We start from the raw sequence: 27,336 nt of genomic DNA, 5'->3' as shown, positions 1-27,336 counted from the left end.
TTCAATTAGAATATGCAGCAACCTTGAACTAGGAAGGAATGTCACATGACCGGTAGAACCTAGAAGATGATATGCCGACTAATTATAAAACTAATTAAAATAAGCTATGGTCAATAGCTCTGTCGTGCAAAGCTCTACATCGATGTGACTGGGGCAAAATGTGTTAGATTTATAATTACCTATTCGTGTCTCAAGTTCCTCTTACACTTACAGTTTCTTACTAAGCACATAATTCCGCAATTTTTCAGCTAAATCAACATAATATAGCAACAAGTTGAATAAGAAAATCTTGCCAACGGCTCGAGGTTGATATTTTTTTAAATTGTTTCCGGTTACACGCATCAACGTGAAATGAAACACTCTTGTATGTTGTTCTAACTTGTATTTCAGCACCACTGATTTACACAATTCCGACATTATGACGTCATCTTAATAGTACCTCTTGCTTTGAACGCTCAAATCGAACTGACTGTCCAGCGGCATGCCAGCGATAAGGTAACTTCCCCTTCCATCAGTGAAAGTCGACCGGTTCAAAACGACTTATCGACGGCATGCTCCGGAACTAATCAAATGCAATACTTATTTCATAATTAGCTGTTTTCTTAATTTTTTAAAATACTAAAATGTATACAATAAAAATCTAAAATAATTAAATTAAATAATAAATATGAAATAATTGGATTTAATACAAAATAAATTCTAAAATGCCTAGGAAGTAATCAAATAAAGTATTTTAATTTAATAATGGGTTTTTGGGTTCTTCTAAAATACAATACAAATACTAAAATTGTTGCAATAACTATTTAAAAGTAACCAATTATCGTATAAAATACAATATAAATTCTAAAATCATTACATTCGGCCATCCGACACCGTGATGCCTCCCGGCATTCACGTCTAATAAGGATTTATTCTAAAATCATTAATATTACTTCTCAAACAATATTACAATATGATAGAAATAGTAGAATGATAAACAATTCTATGACAACTTGTTAACAAGTGTTTTAACATTAATAATGTATTTTAGAAACTATTCTTCATATTAAACCAGTAACAAATGTTAAGGGAGAAAAATCTTGTAGGCACTTATACACACTATACATTTTCACCTAATCTATATTATTCGTAATGACTTATTTTATAACCAATAACGGATATTTGCATGAAATTCAGATATTAATCGTTTTACTTTATAATTTTCTCAAAACTACCATTTCGAATATATTGGAAACTTCTCTTTTTAAATCCAAATTTTTATTTCACATAAATACACGTCCATTAGATGTTAGTACATAATCAATTTAATTACAGTGTATCTTGCCATGACTGCCATGTGAAAGTTATTAAGTTTATAAGAACATGTCAAAACGTTAATATTAAGTATATCCAATTATATCCATTTGTAACCGTAATCTGGCAAATAATGAATTATGGTCACGATTTATGATTAACACTAAAGGTACTTTCGTCAGAATTATGTATTCCTAAGGGCTTAACATAATTTTCTTCTTTACAAATTTTCCAAGTTTTTGAAACCAATAGGTACAATTACAGTGTCCTTATATTATGTGTTTCTGAATGTCTGTGATGCTCGATTTCATCACGATAAGCGCAACATATTTGCCATCTAGCTGTACGTGGGACCACTAAAAATAATTTGATAAAAATAATTTGATAACCTTACTGTATCTGCTATTTGAAGAGATTACGATGTTTGGATGGGTTGTCAGATTCTATGACTGAATTTTGGTATTTGGACTATTCGCGGAACTAAATTTCTTCTCCTTTTTTTTTTAACGTGGTTCTTAAGGCAGCATAACCAGTAGAAACTTTTAAGTCGTAAAAGACATACCTTTTTTTTTAGCACACACACCACAGCTAGTGTCTCTAACTCATAGAAGTTGTCTTTCATTGAAGATGTCTTTCCTCAGGGGTCGTCTGTCTGTGGGTCGACTAAAGTAAGTGACTGCTACAGAACTTTGAAGACTTTTCTCTTTATCATCAAGATCTGACTTAAATATGATTTAGAGTCCTGAATAATATTGATAATCATAGCATTGGATCAAGTTAGTCATCTATGGTTTTCTGAACCCTTTTCCCTTTTGTAATGAGATAAGTGGTAATGGTGGTATTTGCACATTCTTTTTCATCCTGACATCAAAGACTGCACGTGTACGTCCTATCTCAGTCAGATTTATAGCAATACAATCGCAATAATTTCACAAAAGAGTATAAAGCTTATCTAACTAACCAGAACATGTCGGAACTAAGTCCGGGCTTAGTCATAATATCAGCTCTATCGAGAGTATCCATAGCTGAGGGGTCTTTTACAATTCGATTTACATGACATATTGGACATGCTCCAAAAAGCATTGAAGTAGCTATTAAAATATTTGCTTTAAGTGTTATTGGACTAGGAGACAAATTACCAAAAACGATTTCACCTTTGCCGTTGTGAATTAAAAAGGCTCTTTTAAACACCCGGTACTTGGCCCCCTGTTTAATTTACATACATAACATACAAAACAAACAAATGTGACAAACAAAATTCCACGCGGAAGAACCCTCGGCGGAAAGCTATTCGCATTATAAAATATCACTTGAAAATATAGAACCGCCTAAGGCGGGAATCGAACCCACGGCCTTAAGCTCGCCAGGTGTCAAGTTATTTTAAAAATTTAAATCGAAAGGCAACTGTAAACGCCAGAAACTATCCTCTGTAAAACTAGAAATTTATGTTAACTGGTATTCACTTGTGTCCGTCATTTTCGTGGCTCTCGAAAATATTCTGACCAGGAATTTTATAGAATGTCAGTATTCAAAACCGTGAGAAATTGCAGTTGCGTGAAGTTTTGACCAATAGACGTGTTGACACCGCCAGTTAATTGACGTACTTTTAAAAACTGTCAAATCAAACTCCCATAGATTTCGTATGGCACGACAAGCAAGTGACGTCGCTATTTTGTGAATTTAATCAAACTACTTTTCTTAATTACAATGCGACCAAAAATGATAATTTACAGGTCATTTCAGATTAATTAAACTTTCAAGATCAGAATGTCTTTAATAAATTGTAATATTGAATCAATATCGGTGTCAAATCGTCCATTGTCAGTGAAGTCTGCTATACATCATCAATCACTAACACTTCTATAACAGCGTCAATCTCATCAACATTTTTGTTTATATTAGCTCTATACTTAGAGGTATGACTGATGATTGACCACAACTTTTACAATTGGAATTGATATTGAAATGATCTGCCAAACTATACTTAGTTTCAGCATCGGTTTTGCGTCAACAAGTGCACTCACTACCAACACTTAAAAGGATTTTTCATTTACCAAAACAGTCTCATAGATTTTTTTTGTCATAAAAATAATTACGTAAAATATCCTTTCAAGTAGCAGGATTCAAAATTTCCTCTAACAGACGTCCGTAGTTCTCTTAGCTAAGCCAATTAACTTTTGCAATGTCTAAGTCAAAGACAAAATTCTCTTATTTTCATTAGCTATTATAATAGCGCTCACAAAATTGACATAAAATGAAAGACTACTAAAAGAAAAACTTTAAACTTCTGCTCATTATGGAACCTTGACGTTTCATATCTTTTGATCTACCAAAAAAATGACTAACCTAACCTATGAAACCTTGGTACAGGTACTAAGTTCTTTTTATAGTTACAAATTGCATGACTTTTTTTATGACTTCTTACAGTAATATAATATTGTGTTTATTTGAGCTCGCTAACTGATGTAGTTCTTTGAGAAAACTAAATTAGAAGAAAAAGCTTTATTCAACTAGAAACTACCTATCTAGGTCAGACTAATGTAATCAGAGGTCAGAATAATTCGAAATATATTTTTGAAGTGGAATTATAGATCTATAGACAAGATATTGTACTTGGCAAAAGAACCTACCGAAAGTCCGAACCGACGATTTTTTTAGCACATTTACTTTAACGTTAATTTAAACGTTATAATCGAATACTTTATCATTACCTTTAATTATTACTATTAAAGATTTACTACATAAGCTAATATTCCCATTTTACTGTAGGTACCTATGCGTAATATTTCATAATGTGTGCGCAATAAAAAAAAACTACCAATAAAAAAATAGGCACTTTTCTTCACTAGAGTCTACCAGAAATTTTACGAACCTCATGTGGCACTGCTCTTTCAGTAGAGCTGGAAGAAGATGAGCTCCTTCGCGTATTTTTCTTCAACCTTGGCCCCATAGAAGACGATCGTGGTGGCGCCTTCTTTACTGGACGACGACGACAACTTCGTCCGCTTAGCACGCTTATTTCATCGTCAGCTGACGGGTGTCCCTGGCGGCATACGAGCTCCATCTTCAGTAGTCGTTGTACTCAACTGTGAAATAAAGTACTCGACGAAATAAACTGTGTCTGACCAGCATCAACTCAACATCATATGGAAGCTATGTTCATGTTATATTAAGCAAAAGTTTGATTTGTGTCTTTTCCAAAAATCTAAATCTCAAAAAATAAATCTAAAAAATCTTTTGTTTGACAATTAATATTATGCTCCCTGAGCAAAGTGTAATAAAATACCATTGTGACATGTTTCTATTATAATGCATCACAAATAAAGATTTTGTATTTATACTTGTATTTTATTCAGTGCGACCTTCACACACAACTCATGTGACAACTGGACGGCTTGCTTGTTATGACAGTAATAGAAGGCTTTTCATTCTAGAGACTATCCTAAACAATGGGGCCCTTAAGGCGCATCTAGCCTGATAAACTGGAGGCGCGTCTAGCCTCGTCATACTCAGTCATAGTCCAAGGCGCATGTAGCCTGATGAAACTGGAGGCACGTCTAGCCTCGTTATACTAAGTCACAGTCATAGTCCAAGGCACATCTAGCCTAATAAACTGGAGGCGCGTCTAGCCTCGTTATATTTAGTCATAGTAGGGAATTTAGTGCAATGATTTGTATGGAGACCCCTCCACTTTTGTATAGAAGGCTCATTTTTGCACCAGTTGTTCTTTGGGTGCTCCTGAGTAGATTTCCGTCGGTAGACATCGGGAGCCCCCCCTGTGGTAGCAGGGGGAGGGGGGGCAAGTTTCCTTCTGCCGCGCTTCACTTTAAGGCCCATATCTTCAAAACTATGGGTATTAGGGCAAGTGTGGTGTCATTTTCGGATAATTAAAGGATGGCGAATTCATTTCTAGAACAAACTTTTTGCCTTTTCATACAAAAAAATAGAAATGTGGAGTAAAATTCACAAAAACCAAAAAGTATTTTTTTAAATAAACGTCGTTTACTATGAAACCACTGGAGATAATCTAATAAAAAAAATATGTCCTGAAAGCTACATTTATCAGGATTATAAATATATACCATTGTATGGTACTTTTTTGAAAACAGTAGGTGAAAAAAAATTTTTCTTCAGGACACAGCGGGCGAATTTTAATGGGCGTCGGAAAAAAATATTTATTTTATACATGAATTCATACTATTTGGTTCATAAGCAAGTAAAGATTATTATTTTAGAATTTATTTAGAGTTCCTGGCACATCATGCTAACATGATTTGTATTTTTTCTTCAATTAATTTTGAACTCTATGTGTAAGACATAAGGTTGAAAATAGTTTAAATACATTGTATTATTGAAAATATCATAAGAAGAAAGCACTAAATAAAGAACTTGAATTTGTCTAAACGTCTAATGATTATTATTATTATTATTTTAATTAACATTTTTATTTCTACATATACTATTGTACCAGTGATAACGGAAAGGTAAGTGTGAGGAAAGAGAGGATTGATATTGTCATAGTAAGGGAGATTATTTTTAGCACAAAGACTACGGCTGTGACCATTATAGTTGTTTTTTCAGACAGCACCAGCTTCTGCACTACTTCTTTCCAGGCAAGCTTCGGCAGCTACGGGCAATTGGTCCATGTAGGCTCCATGTTGCTATCGATTCTGGTCCACCCCCAACCAGTCGGGTAAAGGGAAGACTGAGTCGGTTGCTTGCAACTGACCCTATACGCGAACCCCTTGAACCAACTAAATTTTAAATAATTTGAAAAAATCATAAGGACATAATTACTGCCCTTGATATACTGATACAAAACTGCCTAGGTTGGTGGGCACTTACAGCACTCGTTCATAGTCAAGCATGTAGTAATAAACACAGTGAACGTTTAAGGAGGTTTGCTACAGTATTTCAAGCTGAATTCTACGCCATAATTATGTGTGCACTATAAACAGGGGTGTAAGAAACGCAATATTTACATCCTTAGCCACAGCCAGGCAGCACTCAAACAAAGCCATCGCCTCAGTGAAGGTTGAGTCTAGAATTAGGTATTCTAGATGCAATCTTAAAGATGAACAAACTCTGAAGGCATGACAAAGTGTCCCTAATGTGGGATACCTGGACATACACGGATCGAATACAATGAGAGAGCCGACAGTCTAGCGAGACAAGGGTCAGAGACGATACCTATTGGGTCAGAACTGATAGTAGTACCTTTATCTAAAAGCTTAGGTACCTCATGGCCATATCCAAGAATAACAGGGTTGAATGGGAAAGCTCCAACGATATAAGCCTCTCCAAATCATTCCTAAAGGCAAATACAGGGTCATGAAGAAAACTTTTCAAAGGTATGCCCAAGCAATTACAGGTACGCAAACTGGGCATTATGGAACGAATCACATGTACCACATTCTGCAAATAAATAATTTCATTTTCATTTTCACAAAATGGGCCTAACAACAGAAACTCTCGAGCATGTGGAATACAATGTGGAGTCCATGAAACACTTAATACTGTAAGGATGGGTCTGATTGGGTTAGCATATCCGGCATCACTCAGACGCTTAATTCACTTAACTAATGGATAGGATTTTTTGTGATGATAGGGAATAAAAAGGGAGAATAAAGATCCTAATGGGTCGCTGTGGACTACGCTTAGGTGTGACCCTACATAAAATAACCCAGACAGCTTTGTATCAGCATTGGCTACTGGCAGTATATCAAGGGGTTCGCGTATAGGATCAGTTGCAAGCAACCGACTCAGTCTTCCCTTTATCCGACTGGTTGGGTGTGGACCAGTGTCGATAGCAACATGGAGCCTACATGGACCGATTTGCCCGTAGCTGCCGAAGCTTGCCTGGAAATGGTGAGATGTAAGTGCAAGAAGTAGTGCAGAAGCTGGTGCTGTCTGAAAAAACAACTATAATGGTCACAGCCGTAGCCTTTGTGTTAATAATAATCTCCCGTACTATGATAATATCAATCCTCACTTTCCTCACACTTACCTTTCCGTTATCACTGGTACAATAGTATGTAGAAATAAAAATGTTAATTAAAATAATAATAATAATCATTAGACGTTTAGACAAATTCAAGTTCTTTATTTAGTGCTTTCTTCTTATGATATTTTCATGAATACAATGTAATTAAACTATTTTCAACCTTATGTCTTAGACATAGAGTTCAAAATTAATTGAAGAAAAAATACAAATCATGGTAGCATGATGTGCCAGGAGCTCTAAATAAATTCTAAAATAATAATCTTTACTTGCTTATGAACCAAATAGTATGAATTCATGTATAAAATAAATATTTTTTTCCGACGCCCATTAAAATTCGCCCGCTGTGTCCTGAAGAAAAAATTATTTTCACCTACTTTTTTCAAAAAAGTACCATACAATGGTATATATTTATAATCCTGATAAATGTAGCTTTCAGGACATATTTTTTTTATTAGATTATCTCCAGTGGTTTAAAAGTAAACGACGTTTATTTAAAAAAATACTTTTTGGTTTTTGTGAATTTTACTCCATATTTCTATTTTTTTGTATGAAAAGGCAAAAAGTTTGTTCTAGAAATGAATTCGCCATCCTTTAATTATCCGAAAATGATACCACACTTGCCCTAATATCCATAGTTTTGAAGATATGGGCCTTAAAGTGAAGCGCGGCAGAAGGAAACTTGCCCCCCCTCCCCCTGCTACCACAGGGGGGGCTCCCGATGTCTACCGACGGAAATCTACTCAGGAGCACCCAAAGAACAACTGGTGCAAAAATGAGCCTTCTATACCAAAGTGGAGGGGTTCTTGCACTAAATTCCCTACTATCATATTCAAAAGCGCATCTAGCCTGATAAACTGGAGGAGTGTCTAGCCTCGTTATACTAAGTCATAGTCATAGTTCATAGTTATAGTCAAAGTCAAAGTCAAAGTCAAAGTCAAAGTCAAAGTCAAAGTCAAAGTCAAAGCCAAAGTCAAAGCCAAAGTCAAAGTCAAAGTCAAAGCCAAAATATCTTTATTTGTTTAGTAGACTAATTAATAGCACTTACAAATCGTCAAATATTTTGCTCATAAGGAGCCTCTACATGTCTCATACATAGTCATAGTCAATGGGGCATCTAGCCTGATAAACTGGAGGCACGTCTAGCCTCGTTATACTAAGTCATAGCCATAGTCTAAGGCGCATCTAGCCTTATAACCTGGAGGCGCGTCTAGCCTCGATATACTAAGTCAGTCATGGTCATAGTCATAGTCAAAGGCGCATCTAGCCTGGTAAACTGGAGGCGCGTCTAGCCTCGTTATACTAAGTCTTAGTCATGGTCAAAGTCATAGTCATAGTCTAAGGCGCATCTAGCCTATTAAACTGGAGGCGCGTCTAGCCTCGTTGTACTGAGTCATAGTCAAAGGCGCATCTAGCCTCGTTGTACTGAGTCATAGTCAAAGGCGCATCTAGCCTTGTAATACTTAGTCATAGTCAAAGGCGCATCTAGCCTTGTTATACTTAGTCATAGTCAAAGGCGCATCTAGCCTTGTTATACTTAGTCATAGTCAAAGGCGCATCTAGCCTTGTTATACTAAGTCTTAGTCATGGTCAAAGTCATAGTCATAGTCATAGTCTAAGGTGCATCTAGCCTATTAAACTGGAGGCGCGTCTAGCCTCGTTGTACTGAGTCATAGTCAAAGGCGCATCTAGCCTCGTTGTACTGAGTCATAGTCAAAGGCGCATCTAGCCTCGTTGTACTTAGTCATAGTCAAAGGCGCATCTAGCCTTGTTATACTTAGTCATAGTCAAAGGCGCATCTAGCCTTGTTATACTTAGTCATAGTCAAAGGCGCATCTAGCCTTGTTATACTTAGTCATAGTCAAAGGCGCATCTAGCCTTGTTATACTTAGTCATAGTCAAAGGCGCATCTAGCCTTGTTATTCTAAGTCTTAGTCATGGTCAAAGTCATAGTCTAAGGCGCATCTAGCCTATTAAACTGGAGGCGCGTCTAGCCTCGTTGTACTGAGTCATAGTCCAAGGCGCATCTAGCCTTGTAATACTTAGTCATAGTCAAAGGCGCATCTAGCCTGATAAACTGGAGGTGCGTCTAACCTCGTTATACTAAGTCTTAGTCATGGTCATAGTCATGGTCATAGTCATAGTCTTAGTCATAGTCTAAGGCGCATCTAGCCTGATAAACTGAAGGCGCGTCTAGCCTCGTTTTAAAAATAACTATTTCATGCATTAAACGAAATATTCATACGTTTTTCTACTTGAACTTTTAAAATCAATTACTTTTTAACCAAATAAATAAAAACGTACCTTATGAGCTGTAGATCACGTACCACTTCTGAGTTGAAATGAAACACTCTTGTATGTTGTTCTAACTTGTATTTCAGCACCACTGATTTACACAATTCCGACATTATGACGTCATCTTAATAGTACCTCTTGCTTTGAACGCTCAAATCGAACTGACTGTCCAGCGGCATGCCAGCGATAAGGTAACTTCCCCTTCCATCAGTGAAAGTCGACCGGTTCAAAACGACTTATCGACGGCATGCTCCGGAACTAATCAAATGCAATACTTATTTCATAATTAGCTGTTTTCTTAATTTTTTAAAATACTAAAATGTATACAATAAAAATCTAAAATAATTAAATTAAATAATAAATATGAAATAATTGGATTTAATACAAAATAAATTCTAAAATGCCTAGGAAGTAATCAAATAAAGTATTTTAATTTAATAATGGGTTTTTGGGTTCTTCTAAAATACAATACAAATACTAAAATTGTTGCAATAACTATTTAAAAGTAACCAATTATCGTATAAAATACAATATAAATTCTAAAATCATTACAAACGCATGTCGGAAGTTTTATTAATATGTACTTAATTATAAAAATGTTAACTTATTAATTTAATATAAGTAAATAATAGAGTACGTAATTATAATTTTACGATAACGACAATAAGTGCTATAATGAAAGAGAGTATAAACATTTAAAATGGCAATAAAACCAAAGAGCTTCATTATATTCGTACTATTGAAGCAAAAGTCAAGCCAAACCACCATACACTGGTTGAAACTTCTTAAGATTGTGCGTTAAGGTCTACATTTGCCTAATTTCAAGTGTGCACTAAAAACAAGGTCTGACACTAGGCGGTTTTTTGCTCATTAAAGCAAACCAGTTCCGAAGCTATGCTCTAACTATTTATAAGTAATTGTGATTACTATTCAGTCAGTTTTTAAAATTGCAAATGAAAATTTCACGACTTGTATTTTAATTTCACGACACTAATTATGACCTGGAATTTAAGGAATGGAAGTGTCGTTTATGGTAATAACATAAATATTTTTCAATTCGATTTAAATAATTAATTGTTACAACACGTTTTCATATCACCCATGTAAGATCACAATTAAATGTGGAGTTTAACAAAATTATCTTCATTTAAAATTAAGATTGAGTTGGGCGAAAGTTACGTGTGAACTACACCAACAACGTTTATTTTAATTGCCTCTTCAAGGCAAGTGTGAACAGACGCTTGCCGCGCAGTTATGCGCCGGGACAACTGCCTTGCGTCATTTAAGTCTTGGAACATGTTGTTACAATCAATAATTTGGATCGAATTAATTGATAATCATTTTTTTATTTCAAGTTCATTTTCGGCATATGATGGTTCAAAAATGCAATGAGTGTTATTATTAAGTTCACCATCATTGCGAGATTCGAACTTGCTGCGTTATGAATTTTATTTAACAGTATGGACTTTGAACAGTTTATTGAACTGACTAAGTATTTTGTTGGACACTAAAGTTGTATGCCTCAACTACACAGTCATTTTTTTTTCGTTACAACCAGTTTCTACTGGCACAGGCCACAATATGTTATACGACTTACGTTATACGTATACCAAAAATTCTGACTAGCAGTTCAGTTTATGTTACCCCCGGGCTTTACAACCTACATTGTTTCGATTCTATTGGCGGTGAAACCGAAGATCCTGGCTTACCGTGTATTTGTAGTATATTATTGGAAGCATCATCCATCCAACCCGGGCGTCTACAGGTCATTTACATTTGCCACCTTACATTAAACCGTAGTATGTAGTTGTTTGTAAGTTTGGCTTGTACGGATAGTACACATCAGGTAAGACGTCTTGGCATCTTATGAAGTTGTAATAGGGGTTATTTTACGACCAAATTTTCTGGTACTGTCTGTACAAATCAAAAGCCTCGCACGTGGTCGCACTAACGGCATCCGACATGTGCCGGCGAGTGAAAGTTGCGTGTTCGCGACCGACGCCGCGGGGCGCGATTAGTGCGCCCGAGCTTGCTCTTGCTGAGCCTTGCAGTAAGTGTGATTATATCTTTGCTAAGTAAGTCACCGTTAAGAAGGCGTTTAATTATGATATTTACTCTAAGTAAAATTGCGTAGAGCCCGTAAGAGTCGCTTTTTTCCTTAAGTTCTTATTTACTTTCACTTTGGTAGGTACTGGGCTGACATTTTGACGTAAGTAAAACTTGCTTTACTTCCTATGGCACTATCAAAAGATAAGTGCCATGTGGCTGTAATAAATGTATTTTAACTGGAAACATTGAATTTTTTGATAGATCCAGTATAATTATGTAATCTATTTGATATGGTTTGCTCTATCATAAAGTAAAGCACGTTCAGGATCCAGTTTTTCGATATCTGGTATAGTTTAAACTTAAAAAAATAACGATACTATAAGTAATATCTTTACATAGCCTTTGCTCTTGCAAGAGCTGTGATTGGCTTGCAACTTTTTCAAGCTGAACTTTAAAAATAGCTCAAAACGATAGCAATGTGGGAACTATTAATCCCACTTTGTATCACCTTCCATATTTGTAGCTACCTCCGTCGCAATCCTTTTTCTGCCTTACTCTACCTTTGTTAAGGCTCAAAATGGGATACATAGCGATGAATCCTAAGTGTTCCCTACAAGATGCAAATTGCAAATGATGTTGTTAAATTAGACCTTACACAGTTGGTAATACGAGCTATTACGGGTCCTTAAGTGTCGTGCAATATGCAGAATGCAGTTAGGTCGTGCTGTTCAGGGTTGGTGGATGCAAACAAGTGGGATGTAAACGCTTGTCTAAAACATGTCCAGATTGACCATTATTACATTAAGTTATTTATTGTGTGCGAATTTAGCTATAGGAAGTAACTAATAAATTGGAATTACTGATCGAACATAAAGCAAAAACAAATCTTAAAAAATCATGTGATTTGAACCACTGGGTAGAGACGATTTATTGGGATTGTTTTAAATGGCCCTTTTGGAAACTTTGCTAAAACAATTAGGTTTAGGGTATTATCAGCAGCCCTCAAATTGCATGTATCGATAGAGTCAAATACTTGGAATTCGATCACGTCGAACAAACTCCTCGGGCAGCCCTGTACCGCGCAGTTGCCCCACGCAAGTCTAGCGGACAACTAATTGCGCCAGGATCCGCATACAGATTTGAATTATATAATTACGATGTAAGTGCGCACTCTGTATTCCTGGGGGTGTACTCACAGCGCTAGAGGAATAATGTTGTGGGCTTATTTACTACTAGATCACGATAAACTAAACAGAGTGGACATTACATTGTAAACGTTACGATCAAACTTTGCGGCGATATATGATATGAGAGAGAAATGTAAAAAAATATAGAAAAGTGGCTATTACGACCTCTAGATATTTATTTATCATTGGCAATAGTTTGGCATAAGAAATCGTTTATCTCAGCTATAAATCCTGGAGCAGAATGGTAATTGTGTGTGGGCCGACAATGCGACAGATCATTGCGTGATGGGCGAACATCCTGCCGTAGTAGTGTCGTCAGAAACTAGACAAATCCATCGAGTGTACTAACATTTTTCATAAATGCAATAATTATCATACGTTTCTAAACATTTCTAACGTTGTAATCCTTTAAATAAACTAAATAATAACTCAGTAGCTGCACTGTAAGATAATATCGTAACTGTTTACTTGATAAATATCAATCATTACATGATAAACAATATTTTAAAAATCTGCAGCACCCATAAGTTACACCATTAACAATCATTATTAACTATCATATTATGAATATGTAGTTGTTAGACCCGATGGGTGGTCGTTAGATATATGAGTCACGTCGATATTGGCACCTACTAGTCTGTATAGGCACTTGATACCGATAACGGCATCGATATTTTAACATCACTACTGTCATGTTCCTTGTAATCCTCAAGCGTCTCCCAAATAAGCAGTGTTACGTTCTTTGCTCTATGTAGAGCGCATGCGCACCCTTGTACTTTAATTTATCCTGCGCCGCCCGCGGAGACACAAACATAAACGGACCTCTTTGGCTCAGGCTATGTTCAGTGGTGATCTGTGAAAGTGGCAAAATGACTAATTTTATAAATTACACATTTTATATTTTACTACACATTTACCGTAAAATTCTTGTTCTGGAGTTATCGTGTCTTTAAAATGTACAGTCGACACAGATACTCGTTAGCTCGTAAGTACCACCACGTTGTTAAAAAGTTCCTTCTCATGCGGCATTTCGAGAAAGCTCAAATAGTGCCAAGATATCCTCGCAGGATGCCAAGAAAATTCTAAGAAAGCACTGCTCATCATTCGGAGTGGCTTCGTGACAGGCAATACACTAATGGCACATGTAAGAAGTCCTAGCACCTTCTCAAGCCGAAGGTGAAGCTGCTTTGTGGAAATAAGAAATTCTAGTGAGACACCGTTTCAGTGTAAATGTAGTGCTCTAAATGGTTCTACCTAAGAATAAACAGCTATATGACTGACAGTATCAAAAAAGGCTTTTTTTTTAGAAAAATAACACGACGTCGTATTGAATAGTACAGTCATAAATATTGAAAACCAATAAAAAATTATTAAGATTTAGTACATAAGCCCTCAATGTAACTGTTTGTTGTCCCAAATAAAGAGAAAAAAAAAAAAAAAAAAAAAAAACCATTCCTCGAGCTAATATTTACTCGCATACCATACGTTGCAAAAAGAGCAAGGATCGAACATGTTGACTCATATTTTCCTTTAACATAAACACAGGATAATTTCCACATTAGTATGCACTCTGCAGGCAAAACCAGCCTAAAAAAACCTACGAAACTGCTTTGATATTTTACGTCGAATCACACTTTAGTCAGCTCTGAACATTTGGCAAAAATAAATGGATTCCTGAGCATCATTATTATCGGGCCAAATAACACTAAGCTCATTTGGTTTATACGATAATTAAGCCTTAATTAGTACTTATCCCAACATAAATTTAGATACTTAATCAGCAGTTTTACCAACTGAATCATACAATTTACAAAATAAAAATAAATAATGCCCTTTTCCCTGCAAAAACATTGCTTATTTTATAACATAAAGTGACAAAATATCTGTTAAGAACTAACCAGATGGAAACATGAGGACAAAGCGGTTCGTTGCACTACGTCACTTGGCCCGTTAAGGCGATTAGAGTCCTCAATCCGCGCCAAATGGGCATTTTGTAAAGCCTACTCCTCTTTTACTGCTGGATAGAAATATTTGAAAAAAATATATGTTATACAACAGTTCAAGGACTACATTTGTGACGTTTGAATTTTCGCTACGTCTCTTTGTTTTGGATTAAAAAAATAAATACGGGACATCGATTTTTTACTTAAATTCCCTACTCCTCCAAAACGGCTAGGTTAATTTAAAAGATTTTTGCACGAATAGATTAGGAATTCTTTAATCTTTAAATGACACGTTGCGTTTTTCAATCGAACATTACTTTCATTCATAAATTTTACTTTTGATAAATTCCGAACATTTTGCTGTTGAGGGGGCCTTCGCGGGGTGCGGGCGGCAGTCGGCCGCTGGCCTTCAGACGGGGAGGTTGTGTCACTCGCTGCAAACTGACATTAGCGATCAAAATGAATTTTTTCTTTGGCTGAGTTGCACCACCTGACGTGACCTAACTTTGACCGTAGCTTTGGCGATAACCGGTGTTTTTTGTATGGAGTTAGACAGACTTTTGACGCTTGTCAAAGTTGAAGTAAGATGGTGCAACCCAGCTTTTGTTCGACAATAGATTTTATGTCAGAATTGTTCATAGAGTACGTGCAGTCAGATGATACAATTGAATTATGACGCGCTCAGACGCTATTTTCTACCTGAATAGAATCTGTTAGTGTAAAAAACTATAATTGACTCCAAAACAACTGCACTAGATAAATACAAGTAGAAAAATTATTACGTTATTTGTTTACTAGGCCTTTGCAATCAGTATCCAAATTAGGAGCTAGTCAGAATCTGTAACTTAATCGATTTACGTGAAGAAAACAATTTATATTTTCAATATGTTTCTTCGCGAAAATACCACAATTAAAAATAACACCTGTAACGCCCCTGGGTCTGCGGGTGTCTATGGGCGACGGTAATCATTTACCAACAGGTGATCCGTTTGCTCGTTTGCCTCCTGTCACATTAAAAAAAATTAAGATAAAGTGGTACTAAATTGTTCTATAGAGCTTATTAAAAAATTTGGATACTGATTACAAAATTAGCCATTTTCGGAGTCGGTGGCAGCCTACCTTTTGGTGAGTCGTTAGGGAGTTGGTTTTAATTTTTAGTGAAATTAATTTATTTCATGCCTTTAGTAGACTATAGGTACTCAGTAGACCTTGTTGTTGCCACTGAAGGTGCATAGGTACACAGTACATTGATACCATATTTTTCATGTTAAGTGCAAATAAACTTCCCTAAATTACCAAACCATGAAACGTACCTATATTATTAAAAAGTTTCGCAGATAAAAACTGAAATCCTCTTATAAGGTGATGAATTTTAGGAGCATGTCATGAAACCAAAATTATTAGCATACAAGAGCTTGTTTTAAAAAAAATCTTTTTATTTATGATGGGGAATTTACTGCGGCGTAGTAGCAGAGATTTTCCGTTTGTAGATCGTAATAATTTCGAAGAATAGGGATGTTTCGTGGATAAAGCAAGAAAGTAGCAAGAGTTTGAATTAGTCCGTCGGTGAACTTACCAAAAACAAACTCTAAATGTATTTTTCACATTTTTAAACTTATGAAAATTTAAAGAGATGAAGCGCACCAAAGTTCTGAAGATGAGGCACATGACGTCAAGGCATGTTAAAAAATGTGGCGATTTGTGTCGTCACGCGGAATTTCATCGCATCATATCTTCGTAATTACTTGTTTAATTGACAAATAAAAATATCCTGTGTCCAATATTTTTTGATAATGTAAAATTGACGGACCAAAAGTCTTTTGCGGTGAACCAAACCTCTTCTCCCCTGTAGACGATCGCACATAAGAAACTAGCCTATTCTTATGGCCACATTCCAGCTCCATCATCAGACCCTGCAGTTTACCTTAGAGAATTGAAGACTCATGATTTTCAAAGTAGCGTACTTACATAACATTAGGTACTTGCTTATACAGGGTGTCCCAAAAACAATGGATAACCCTTCAACCATCGATAGGCCTCGCCCATGGTCTCCCTAACGTCCAATTTTGACCCCAGTAAAAATATCACCGTTTTCAAGATTTTTAAGTTTTTGTGCATTTTTAGAAAATTGTAATGAAATTATTTAGGTATAATAATAAATAAATACAAATCAAACGAGCCTAAACTCGACGGAATCGTTTAATCCCGGAGTTGCTATGGGGCCACTGGCATTCCAGCTCTACCATCAGATCAGCTCCATGTCATCACAATATTGCATTGTCACCCGAATGAGGATCAGTACTGTTGTAGAAAATGCAATAAAACTAGTATCTAAGTTAATCTTTAAGACATAAGAAAGATACATCTTTTTGAATTATCCAAATCGGACCATTACTTACGAAGATATTAAATAATAAACATAGGCCGTTTTTGCCGCTAAAAGTCAACGTACGCAGGGCCGCGTGACGTCACTATATCCGAATCGAGCGCAGCCGGCGTACTATTGGGATAGAAAATATTTTTTTCCAGCTAAACTATCAGTTTTAGAAAAAAACTTTTAATAACATTTATTCATCAAAATAAAGTAACCTATCGACCAGTAATTTTTAAAAATAAAAATTGTGAAAAATAAGCATCGCTATGTCCAAAAATCACATTTTCATAGGATTCGATGCAATGCGGAGACGCGGTTGGGGTGAGTGTAACTTAATGATTGTTTGTATTGAACATAATAATACATAATATGATGCTAATACCCAGTTTCTGGCCTGGGGGGGGGGGGGGGATAAGTCATACCCAGCTTATAGCCTGGGGGGAGGGGCAAGCCTTACCCAGCTTCTGGCCTTGGTGGGAGGGGGGGAGAGGCAAGTCATACCCAGTTTCTGGCCTGGGGGGTAAGTCGTACCCAGCTTCTGGCCGAGGGGGAGTCATACCTAGCTTATGCTTATGGGCTGGGGGGAGGGGCTAGCCTTACCCAGCTTCTGGCCTGGGGGGAGGGGGGGGGTCAAGTCATACCCAGTTTCTGGCATTTCTGTCATGGGGGGGGGTGTCATACCCAGCTTCTGGCCGAAGGGGAGTCATATCCAGCTTATGCTTATGGCCTGGGGGGAGGGGCAAGCCATGCCCAGCTTATGACCTGCGGAGAGGAGGGGGAGGGGGTCAAGTCATACCCAGCTTCTAGGCTAAGATTAAATAGATTTCCAGGAGGGAGCAGCTGTCCTTTCCTGCAGCAGCTGGCCCGCCCATGGGAACGGCGAATAGATAGGTAGGTACGTAGGTTTAACTCAGAAAAACTAAATAACAGGTAGGTATTGCGTGTACATTGAAATGATCTTCATAGCAATGTCTTGAAGCCTAGGCAGAGTGTATCTGCCTCAGCTATACCGTATTATTAGAAATAAATAAATTAAAACTTATACATTTTTATATTTTACTTGGACGAAGATATGACTCTAACAACACTTATGAACACTTTATTTGAATAAATCACCAAATATACCACCGCGGAGACCCCAATCGCGTCTCTGCGTTCCATTGAATCGTATGAGCGTATGGATTTTTTGCGTTATTTTTCACAATTTCTATTTTTAAAAATTACCTATCGATAGCTTACTTTATTCTGATGAATAAATGTCATTACAAGTTTTTCTCTAGAACTGATAGTTTAGCTAGAAAAAAATATTTTCTATCCACGCAGTACGCCGGCAGCGTTCGGATCGGATATAGTGACGTCATCGTCTTCGCGCCGGGCGGTCAGTGAACTTTTTTAGTAATTTGGCCATAACTTCGTCAATTTTTGTCGTAGAACAAAAATTTTTGGACTGTGTATTAAGGATTTCTTAGCCCTATAAATCTGCATTCACAGCTAAAAATCGAAATGATCCTCATTACATGTATATCCGAAATTTTAACTCAATCAATTGATGAAGGATTTCTAATAAAAAGACAAATACATTTTCAGTTTATTCTTCATAAGTGACACAGAGAGAATGACAATAGACAAAAGCAGAAACATTTGCTTTTTTAGGCCATAGACAATACTAGGTACTAATGCGTTCCAATAGGGATGATGACTGGGTAATGAAATCGAAATTCTATTTAGTCCGTCAGACAGATAACACTAGTTTACAAAAAAAAAGATTTTCTTTTACCCAAAGATAATTTATATTGGATGTGTTTTCTACCAGCCCCCTTATTACAAAAATATATGTCTCATATTTTTATCACGTCTAGTTTTTGAGAAATCCACATTAACCTAAGTAAGCTGTCTTGTTAGCCGTGTCGGAGTTTCTGCTTTATTTTAATTGCGTTTAAGTATTATTTTAACATTTTCACTTGTTTTAAAATATCACCAAGGCAGTGTAAATTAAGCCCAAATAACTTTTGCTATGTTTGTGGTCAAATTATATTGTCAAAAAAAAAAAGAAACCAATCACTAAGACCGTAAAACGGGCCTATCTATTACTTTCTAATCTCGGTAACAAACCTGATAAAAAATGGGTTCCTGGTGTAGTGTGCGAAAATTTGAGAAGTACATTATTGCACTAGGCTGCAGGAAAAAGAATTCGGCACCCCAATGTTATGGAGAGAACCAACAAATCACACTAATGACTGTTACTTCTGTCTCACTGAAACTACAGGTTTTAACAACAAAAACCAAGAACATACAATATCCTGATGTTGCATCAGTCACAAAACCTGTGCTGCAATCTGAAGGAGTTCTTTAGCCGTCATTACCCGTAATTCCAGTAAGGGAAAGATGCTTGGTATTCATTTAAAGTAGTACTGAAAAGTTTCCTGGGAAACTATAAATTTATCTGAGAATTATGCAGAAATTGTTTCCTAATTATTGAGGAATTACCAAAGAATGGGTGTGAATAAGTCGTTAAAAATTCATTTTTTACATTCTCACCTCAATTTTTTTCCTGAGAACCTGGGAAGCGTGAGTGTTAAGCATGGCGAAAGGTTTCACCAGGATTTGAAGGTTTTTGAGGAAAGATACCAAGGAATTTGGGTTAAAAATATGTTAGCGGATTGCTGTTGGTCTATAATAAGGGAAACTGATACTAATTAGTATAAAAGTAGGAGTAACACGACTCATTTTTGGTTGTTTTTAGAGATAAATGTATAAATATGATAAAAATTAATATAATCAATATTCACAAAATTTGACGTCCTAAATTTTTTCTAAGTTCACTTTTTAAGTAAGGGTTAATAACTCTAACGATACATATCAGTTTCATCTCTGGGTAAAAAACCTTGTAAACTAGTGTAATTAGAAAATATTAGACTCATATTTTTTTAATTTTTTCCATTATCGAATAATTACAGTATTATATTGAGTTGAAATCTCGCGTGACGTCACATTTGAGTAAAACTTCTACTCAAGCGTGGCGTATCGCGCCATTTCAACTCGATGTAGCACTGTTATTATTTAATTATGAAAGAAAATAAAAAATATGAGTCTAATATTTTCTAATTATCTGTCTGACGGACAAATAATTGAAATTTTGTCATCTAGCCTAGTTGTCGTCAGGAAGTTGGTCTAACTAATTCAGCTTGCAAGATTCCACCCGAACAAACATTTATGTAGTTACCTACATACATACATCATAAATTGCAAGCTAAATAAAAGCTTGTAATAAAGTCGGGTTTGTTCAAATTTCGAGAACGACTGAACCGACAAAAGCATTAGAAAATTTACGAAAAATAAAATAAAATTTTATCCCGTACAAAATGTTCATGGATTTTGTTATTTTTATTAAATACCTTTACGCCTGAGTTAAATGACACCGACATCAAGGTTCATCAATTTAAGTTTAAAATAATAGGCAGTAATGTATGAAGAAAGAGCTTCTATTCTGTATCTACCTATGCCCGTGTATTTTTGATCGGTGTCAAATCGGAGTTTTTGGTGCGGGGTACGCGGGTGTTGCTCGCGGCGTGAAGGTCAAACGCCCAAGGTCATTGAGGACTCTAATCGCCTTAAATAGATAATTTTATAATTACGAGTATTTCAACTAATCGCTTAATGATTGTTGTCATTTGGTTATCGCTATAGGTATTGATTAATTACCGGATCTTAATGCATTTGTCAAACTGAATGTCGTTTTGACGACGACCCTCAACGACTCCGTGGCGCAACGGTAGCGCGTCTGACTCCAGATCAGAAGGTTGCGTGTTCAAATCACGTCGGGGTCAATTCACTACTTTTGTTTTTTTGGTTGGTACTGCAAAAACGACTCTACCAATGTCAATCACTATCCAGACTATAAGATGAATGAGTATTTTTACATAGAAATTATTTAATTAATCCCCCCACCATATTATTTTAAACGGAACAGGGAAGCAGTTGATATTTTGACTTTTTGTTTCGTTTTGCCATTTTGAAAAATTGGATTCACTTACAAGTTGTGTAGTACATACAATACATTAAATATTGAACCAACTCGCACATAGCGATTCAATTAGGAATAAAAATGAATATTAAATGTAAAACTTCAAAGTAATTTGAAGTGAAGTTTGAGCATTGAGCAATGAGCATAACACCATTTTAAAATGTGTTCTGGCAGCTCTGAAGAAAACCATAGGTGTGGCTGTGGCTACTCAAAGACGTGGTAAGACCACCGGGTTGTAAAACAAATGGTAACCTGACCCCGACGTGATTTGAACACGCAACCTTCTGATCTGGAGTCAGACGCCACGGAGTCGATGCAAGACTCGTTCAAACTGCAACTCTGTTCGACAAATTCGTATAATAATTAATCATTAATTATAACAGAACAGCGATAATTTAGGCAGGAGTTCCCCAAGTTAAGCTCAGTTAATCGTTATTTTCAACCGACTTCAAAAAAGGAGGAGGTTCTCAATTCGACCCGTATGTTTTTTTTTCTATGTTTGTTACGCGATAACTCCGCCAATTATGAACCGATTTGAACAAATCTTTTTTCGGCGTATAGGTAATACCTTAAGGGTGGTCCCATTTAAATTTAATAATAGAAAAAACAACCCCCAAGGGTGGAAAATTGGGGATGAACTTTTTTATACGCAATATCTCCGCCGATTATAAATCAATTTGAACGATTATTTTTTTGTTCAATAGGTATTATCAAAAGGGTGGTTTCATGTGAATTTGAAGAAAATATTTCACCCCCAAGGGTGGAAAATTGGGGATGAACTTTTTATACGCAATATCTCCGCCGATTATGAACCAATTTGAACGATTATTTTTTTGTTGAATAGGTATTATCATTCATGCGAATTTGAAGAAAATATTTCAACCCCAAGGACAGAACTTTTTTTTAATTTTTAGTTTTTTTGTGTTCACGCATTTGAAGTCGGTTTTTTTTTTAAAGTTATATCTATGTCTACATTTTCAATTCGATAGCAAACGATTTACGCTTCTAAATACTAGTACAAACTTATAAATACAATACTTTTTGGTGTACATATTTAAATAAAAATGTAATATTTTCATTTTTCAAAATGCCTCACTATCGCAACGCTAGTGGCAAATTCTGACGTTTGACTAAAAGCTTACAAATGGTAAACCTGCCGCGAATAACTGTTGCCAAGACTTAAATATTCATTAAATTAATTACTCATATTTTTTTAAATATTCGTTCCTGTTTTTCCTGTAATTTAAAGAATATGCAACTTATAAATAAACTGCTAATTATTTCGTGGTTTTAAGAGTACACGTAATAGAGAAATAAAAAATAACAAATACAAAACGTTCCAATCCTTCGATCTCAATGACCCCGACGTGATTTGAACACGCAACCTTCTGATCTGGAGTCAGACGCGCTACCGTTGCGCCACGGAGTCGATGACTAAGCGGGCGAAATTATCTGTTAGTAGACAGCACGGGCAACTGACGTCATCTAGTGACGTATGTTGGAACGCTGCCCTTCACTCCCATGCAGATAACTGATTTTCTGATACACTCGTTGCAGATATTAAATAATCTAGTACAAGGTCACGTAATTCAAACGTTATTTATTAAATGTATTAGTACAGACAGCTTATCATACTGCATATTTTTTTTGCAAAATAACAACACCGTGGTCTATTGTTTCAGTTACATTCAATGTAACAGTATATTTATATGATGTATTATTTTATTTGTTCTAACAAACATGTTTCTATGCATAAAGTATTGACCTACATACACTGCACCAATGAAGCTGGTGTAAGGAGTTAAGTGTTAAAATTGTCAGCCACACCTTAACTTTGGAGGCATTTTAGTGTAAAATGGCGGTTATTAAAGCAATTTCACAAAAAGTTTCATATAACTCAGGGTCGCTCCAGCTAAAAATATTCAAGTTGTCATAAGTCTTCCCTTGAATATCGCCCTCCCCTAACTTTTTCGTTTAAACGGGAAGTCCCATTTTTTATGTGTGAGCCCGCGGCGCCCCGCCCGAACCGTGTCCTAGACTAATATCATTACCGCGGCTTTGGCCGTAATACGTCTCGTTGAGATATTATCGTCTTTTAGATGCTGATTTGACAGTTTAGCTCCTTTTAAAGTTAGTCGAGAAACTTCTGAACAAAAGAGATCTATTTAAGGCCCGAGATACTTAAATCCGCATTTTTTCCGCGTAAATCGTGAGCCTCTCGAAAATGGGGTGCTGGTAATATGTTGCACCTAATGTTAGCATGATTGACATGATATGTTATTATACTACTACTTTGCCTGGCCCATTCCCATTTTATTTGGGGTCGGCCCTCCGCGTCATGCGTCTCCAGGCGGCTCAGTCCTGGGTTGTCTTACTGTTAACTTGGGCTTCTTTAAGGTCGTGACATAATAACATGATATGTTATTATATCGCTAGGAAACCATTTATTCACACACCGTATAAGCTTATGTGGTTATTGAAATATGTAGTGAAATTATGCATTGGTCGCTAAAGCGCAATAAGGCACCGTTGCTCTACCTACGTTTACACGTTAAACTCTATGTGTAAACAATTCATAAGTACTAAGAGTGAGTCCTAAGAACTCTTCATTATTTAATTTATATAACCATCGGGCTGGAAGACGTAGCGTGGGCAGGCCTCCTACTAGGTGGACCGACGATCTGGTAAAGGTCGCGGGAAGAGCCTGGATGTGGGCAGCGCAAGACCGTGCATTGTGGAAAACCTTGGAGGAGGTGGACGTCATTTGGCAGAAACGAACGAACGAACGAACCATTTCGCACTTCTCAGTACTCGTACCATCAGTTATTCGATGCGTTAAAGATAGGTCATTGTCTATAAGCTACTTTGTTTATCCTTCTCTAAATCGCCTACTGTTTAATGAAAGCAGCTCTATTCAGCTGGGGCGCGCATTAAACGCTAAGTGGCAGTAAACTTTATCGGCTGAGCAGCTGTTTAATCAGACGCATTGTTTGACGATCGGCGGGTTATGACCGATGCAACTGTAACTATAACTCACACGCGTCGAAAACTATGCGCCGTAAATGCGTTCCAAGCTGAACCAATAAACTTTATTGGTGTTTGAAGTGTAGGCTATTATTAAGACTTCATTAAAAGTGGCTCTATAATCTACATCTATAAAACCGAAAGGTCACTGATTGACTGACTCACTCATCACGAAATCTTAGAAACTACAAGTGCTAGGAGTCTCAAATTTTGCATGGTTTCTTTTAGAACGTAGGTGCTCACTAAGACGGGATTTTGCAAAATTCAACCCGGGGGTAAAACGGGATCCACGCATACGAAGTCGTGGGCGGCCACTAGTATTATATACCAGAATGTCATTACGTAAGAGCACGTAGAATGGTAATCAATTTGATTAAATTGACAATTCAATGTTAATAATAACTACAACCAAATAAGTAACATAAATTCGTAAACACTCGTAGCTTATGATTTTTCCATTCATTTCAGCTGCCAAAGCATTACTTATTCCCCTGCAAGTGATAATCGAGTCGACAGTTCCTAAACGCGCGAGTTCCTCCACTCCGTCTGTCGTAAATCCGCGCGTTACGACGTTACGAGCCGGGCCGCGTCATTCCTCTATGACGCACGTTACGCCGCCCGCCCGCGGCCGCGGCTACAAGTGGTGGGCGGGCGGCCGGCCACGAAATTGGCTGACAAGTTTTCTTCACCTACATATTTATTTTCGTATCAATCTTCATTATTTGTCTGTTGCAATTCGATAGATATGGCAAAAAAAATGTTTTATGTTTTTAACGACTGTATGTGTTACTCGTATGGCTTATCTACTGAATGATCTACAGGCGGATAATAAACCAGAAGGTTAAATAAATTGTAATTTTACACCTAATTATCTTATCAATTATTTTTAAAACTATGGAGACTGTATTTGTAAAGGATGACAAAAATCAAGAATGTCCTGTATCTTTTTGAACAGTAAAAATATTTTACAATGGAATCGCTAATTCTATAGCCCAACAAATAAGTCTTCGCGCCCCCAGGGCGGATAAGCGAGCTTATTGCTGGAAGAGATATATTCTGACAATTCATTCCTAGAGACAGAGATATTATAAAATTAAACACAGATGAATGGGCATTATTAATTAACAGCAAGTGTTTTTCTACAAATTCGAAGTAAACTCATAACTACAGTAAACTTCGATTATCTATGGAATAGTGTAGGTCTTACATTACGACCATGGAACTGAGAAAATATCTAGACTTATAATTTTATTTTACTTTTATGTACTTACACAGAAAAGACAATAAATGATTATCTTATCTCTTACGAGTTTACTCACGAAAGTTCCAAAGCAAAGATTTCCCTTCTTAAATCTGACATTTTCTAATATTTCCATCCTAAAATAAGTATGCTTCGTACCTACATCACCAAGTGTAACGTCTCAGATTTATTTCTCAACACACATTGTTACCCTCGCGCGTTACGGAGCAGCAGCGCCGCCGGCGACCGGGCCCGGGTTCATAAACATTAGGCTTCCCCTCCAGTACAACACTGCTACTGATTTATACTTTTTACTGTCTTACATTTCATTTTGAGAAAACGCAGAATATCTTAACATATACAGTATTGTTCAGGAATACTTGGATGCGCGCTTGCCAGTGGTGCTTTGTAAGCCATGTGGATTTCTTACTGTACAATATCATGAGTGCTAGACTGCAGCCTGATCTTTGTGGCAATCTATCATTTGGTATGGGCAAACAACTTTATTTTTGCTATTACATATTTTTATTTATTCCGCCACAATTACCTAAATGATCCCCATCCCCCATCATCAACATCCATCAACCATCGACCATAGTACTCTATGCACGGTCTGTGATTTGTATGGTGCGAGTAGTTAGCACTTACATAAGATAACGATATTGCAGGTAATAATATGTATAATTAAAGTTGAAATAATTATTATGAATAAATCTTTGTGATTAATGCCAGCACTTAAAATGGAGTGTGAGTTGTATTATAATAAAATGTGTACTATTAACTAGTTTCACGCCTTCCATTCAGTCAGAGTAAACCGAACGATCATAAAACATTTCTCTTACATGCATTTTGCAAATTGCAAAAGTAAATTAGCATGTAGAATATGAACACAGAAACAAGACTCACATAATTTTATGAACATGCTAATGAGAAATGGCCTTTTTAGGTTTAAAATTTTAAATAAAATATTAAGAAGTTTTAAAATAAGACTTAATTTGTAACAAGACAATTTAAGCAAAACAAACTAGGTATTTAAAGCCCGCATTCTTTTATCTTAATTCAGTGCGACATTCCAGCATGTCATACGCAGGCAGACACAAAAAAGACAATCACTTCACTTCGCGCTGAAACGCAATAAATTATGTCATTTATAGATAAATTACCGATAAGGGCTCGTTAAAACAAAATGTCGGACAGAGGATGTAATAAGAAACTGACCACCCGTTGTGGCTTTGCGAAAGATCGCAACTATTTCTCTAGAAAACATTCTAGCTGATGTAGAGTTTCCTGCAATAACTGAACCTGTAGACAATACAAAAATATCAAAGTTTAAATCCTTATTAAGTACTATCTCGTTGTATTGTACCTTGTAAGTTAGTCGCTTTGCTGTGTCGTAATCCAGCCGCGGTCGCATGCGCCGGCGCAGCGACAGGAGTCGGATTGCAGTACGGCTAGCACGAAAAACTTTCGAGTTCGAATCGTTTGCGTATTCGAATCGTCATCAAAAGATTTAGTACGAAAACTACAACAGCTCCCTTGTGAACGTGTCGTAAAGAAACTTAATTCAGAATCAAAATTGTCACATTATCGTTTAATTCGAAGGTTGAGTGTCGAATTTTGTCGAATACGCAAACGATTGGAAGACGAAAGTTGTTCATGCTAGAGGTACAGGTCCTTCGCAACATTGTCGTCCACTCGCCACTGCTCGGGTGCACGTTTTTATCGAATGTTGGGAACTTGCAGCGGAAGGGTGTAAGTGTCGATTTACAATGTAAATGTTGCTTTACAACCAAAACACATGTCTTTACAGGACAGCGGTAATTTCAACAGTGTGATTATGCCGCAACTGGGCGTAAAACGGTTTTTTGAAACGGTCGAGAAAGGAGTATCTACTTATTATAAGCTA

At 36.5% G+C, this 27,336-nt stretch overlaps 2 protein-coding genes and 2 non-coding genes across 4 annotated transcripts in view; 2 read left to right on the top strand and 2 right to left on the bottom strand.

The window, feature by feature from the left end:
* Positions 1 to 27,336, bottom strand: part of LOC135079791 (guanine nucleotide-binding protein subunit beta-5) — a 434,210-nt gene that overhangs the window by 253,307 nt on the left and 153,567 nt on the right. The window lies entirely within an intron of this gene.
* Positions 13,602 to 27,336, top strand: part of LOC135079789 (solute carrier family 22 member 1-like) — a 53,178-nt gene continuing 39,443 nt past the window's right edge. The window contains exon 1 of the mRNA XM_063974390.1: positions 13,602 to 13,810. The gene's annotated coding sequence lies outside the window, so the exon portion shown is untranslated. The remainder of the gene's footprint in view (positions 13,811 to 27,336) is intronic.
* On the top strand, positions 20,898 to 20,969 carry Trnaw-cca (transfer RNA tryptophan (anticodon CCA)). Its single transcript has one exon. It is a non-coding gene; the product is annotated as a tRNA-Trp (tRNA).
* Positions 22,524 to 22,595, bottom strand: Trnaw-cca (transfer RNA tryptophan (anticodon CCA)). The gene has a single exon. It is a non-coding gene; the product is annotated as a tRNA-Trp (tRNA).

The sequence above is a fragment of the Ostrinia nubilalis genome, chromosome 17 (genome assembly GCF_963855985.1).
Source record: "Ostrinia nubilalis chromosome 17, ilOstNubi1.1, whole genome shotgun sequence".
In the NCBI taxonomy this organism is placed as follows: Eukaryota; Metazoa; Arthropoda; class Insecta; order Lepidoptera; family Crambidae; genus Ostrinia; species Ostrinia nubilalis.
Note: the sequence above shows the minus strand (reverse complement) of the source record. Positions and strands in the feature narration are given on the sequence as shown.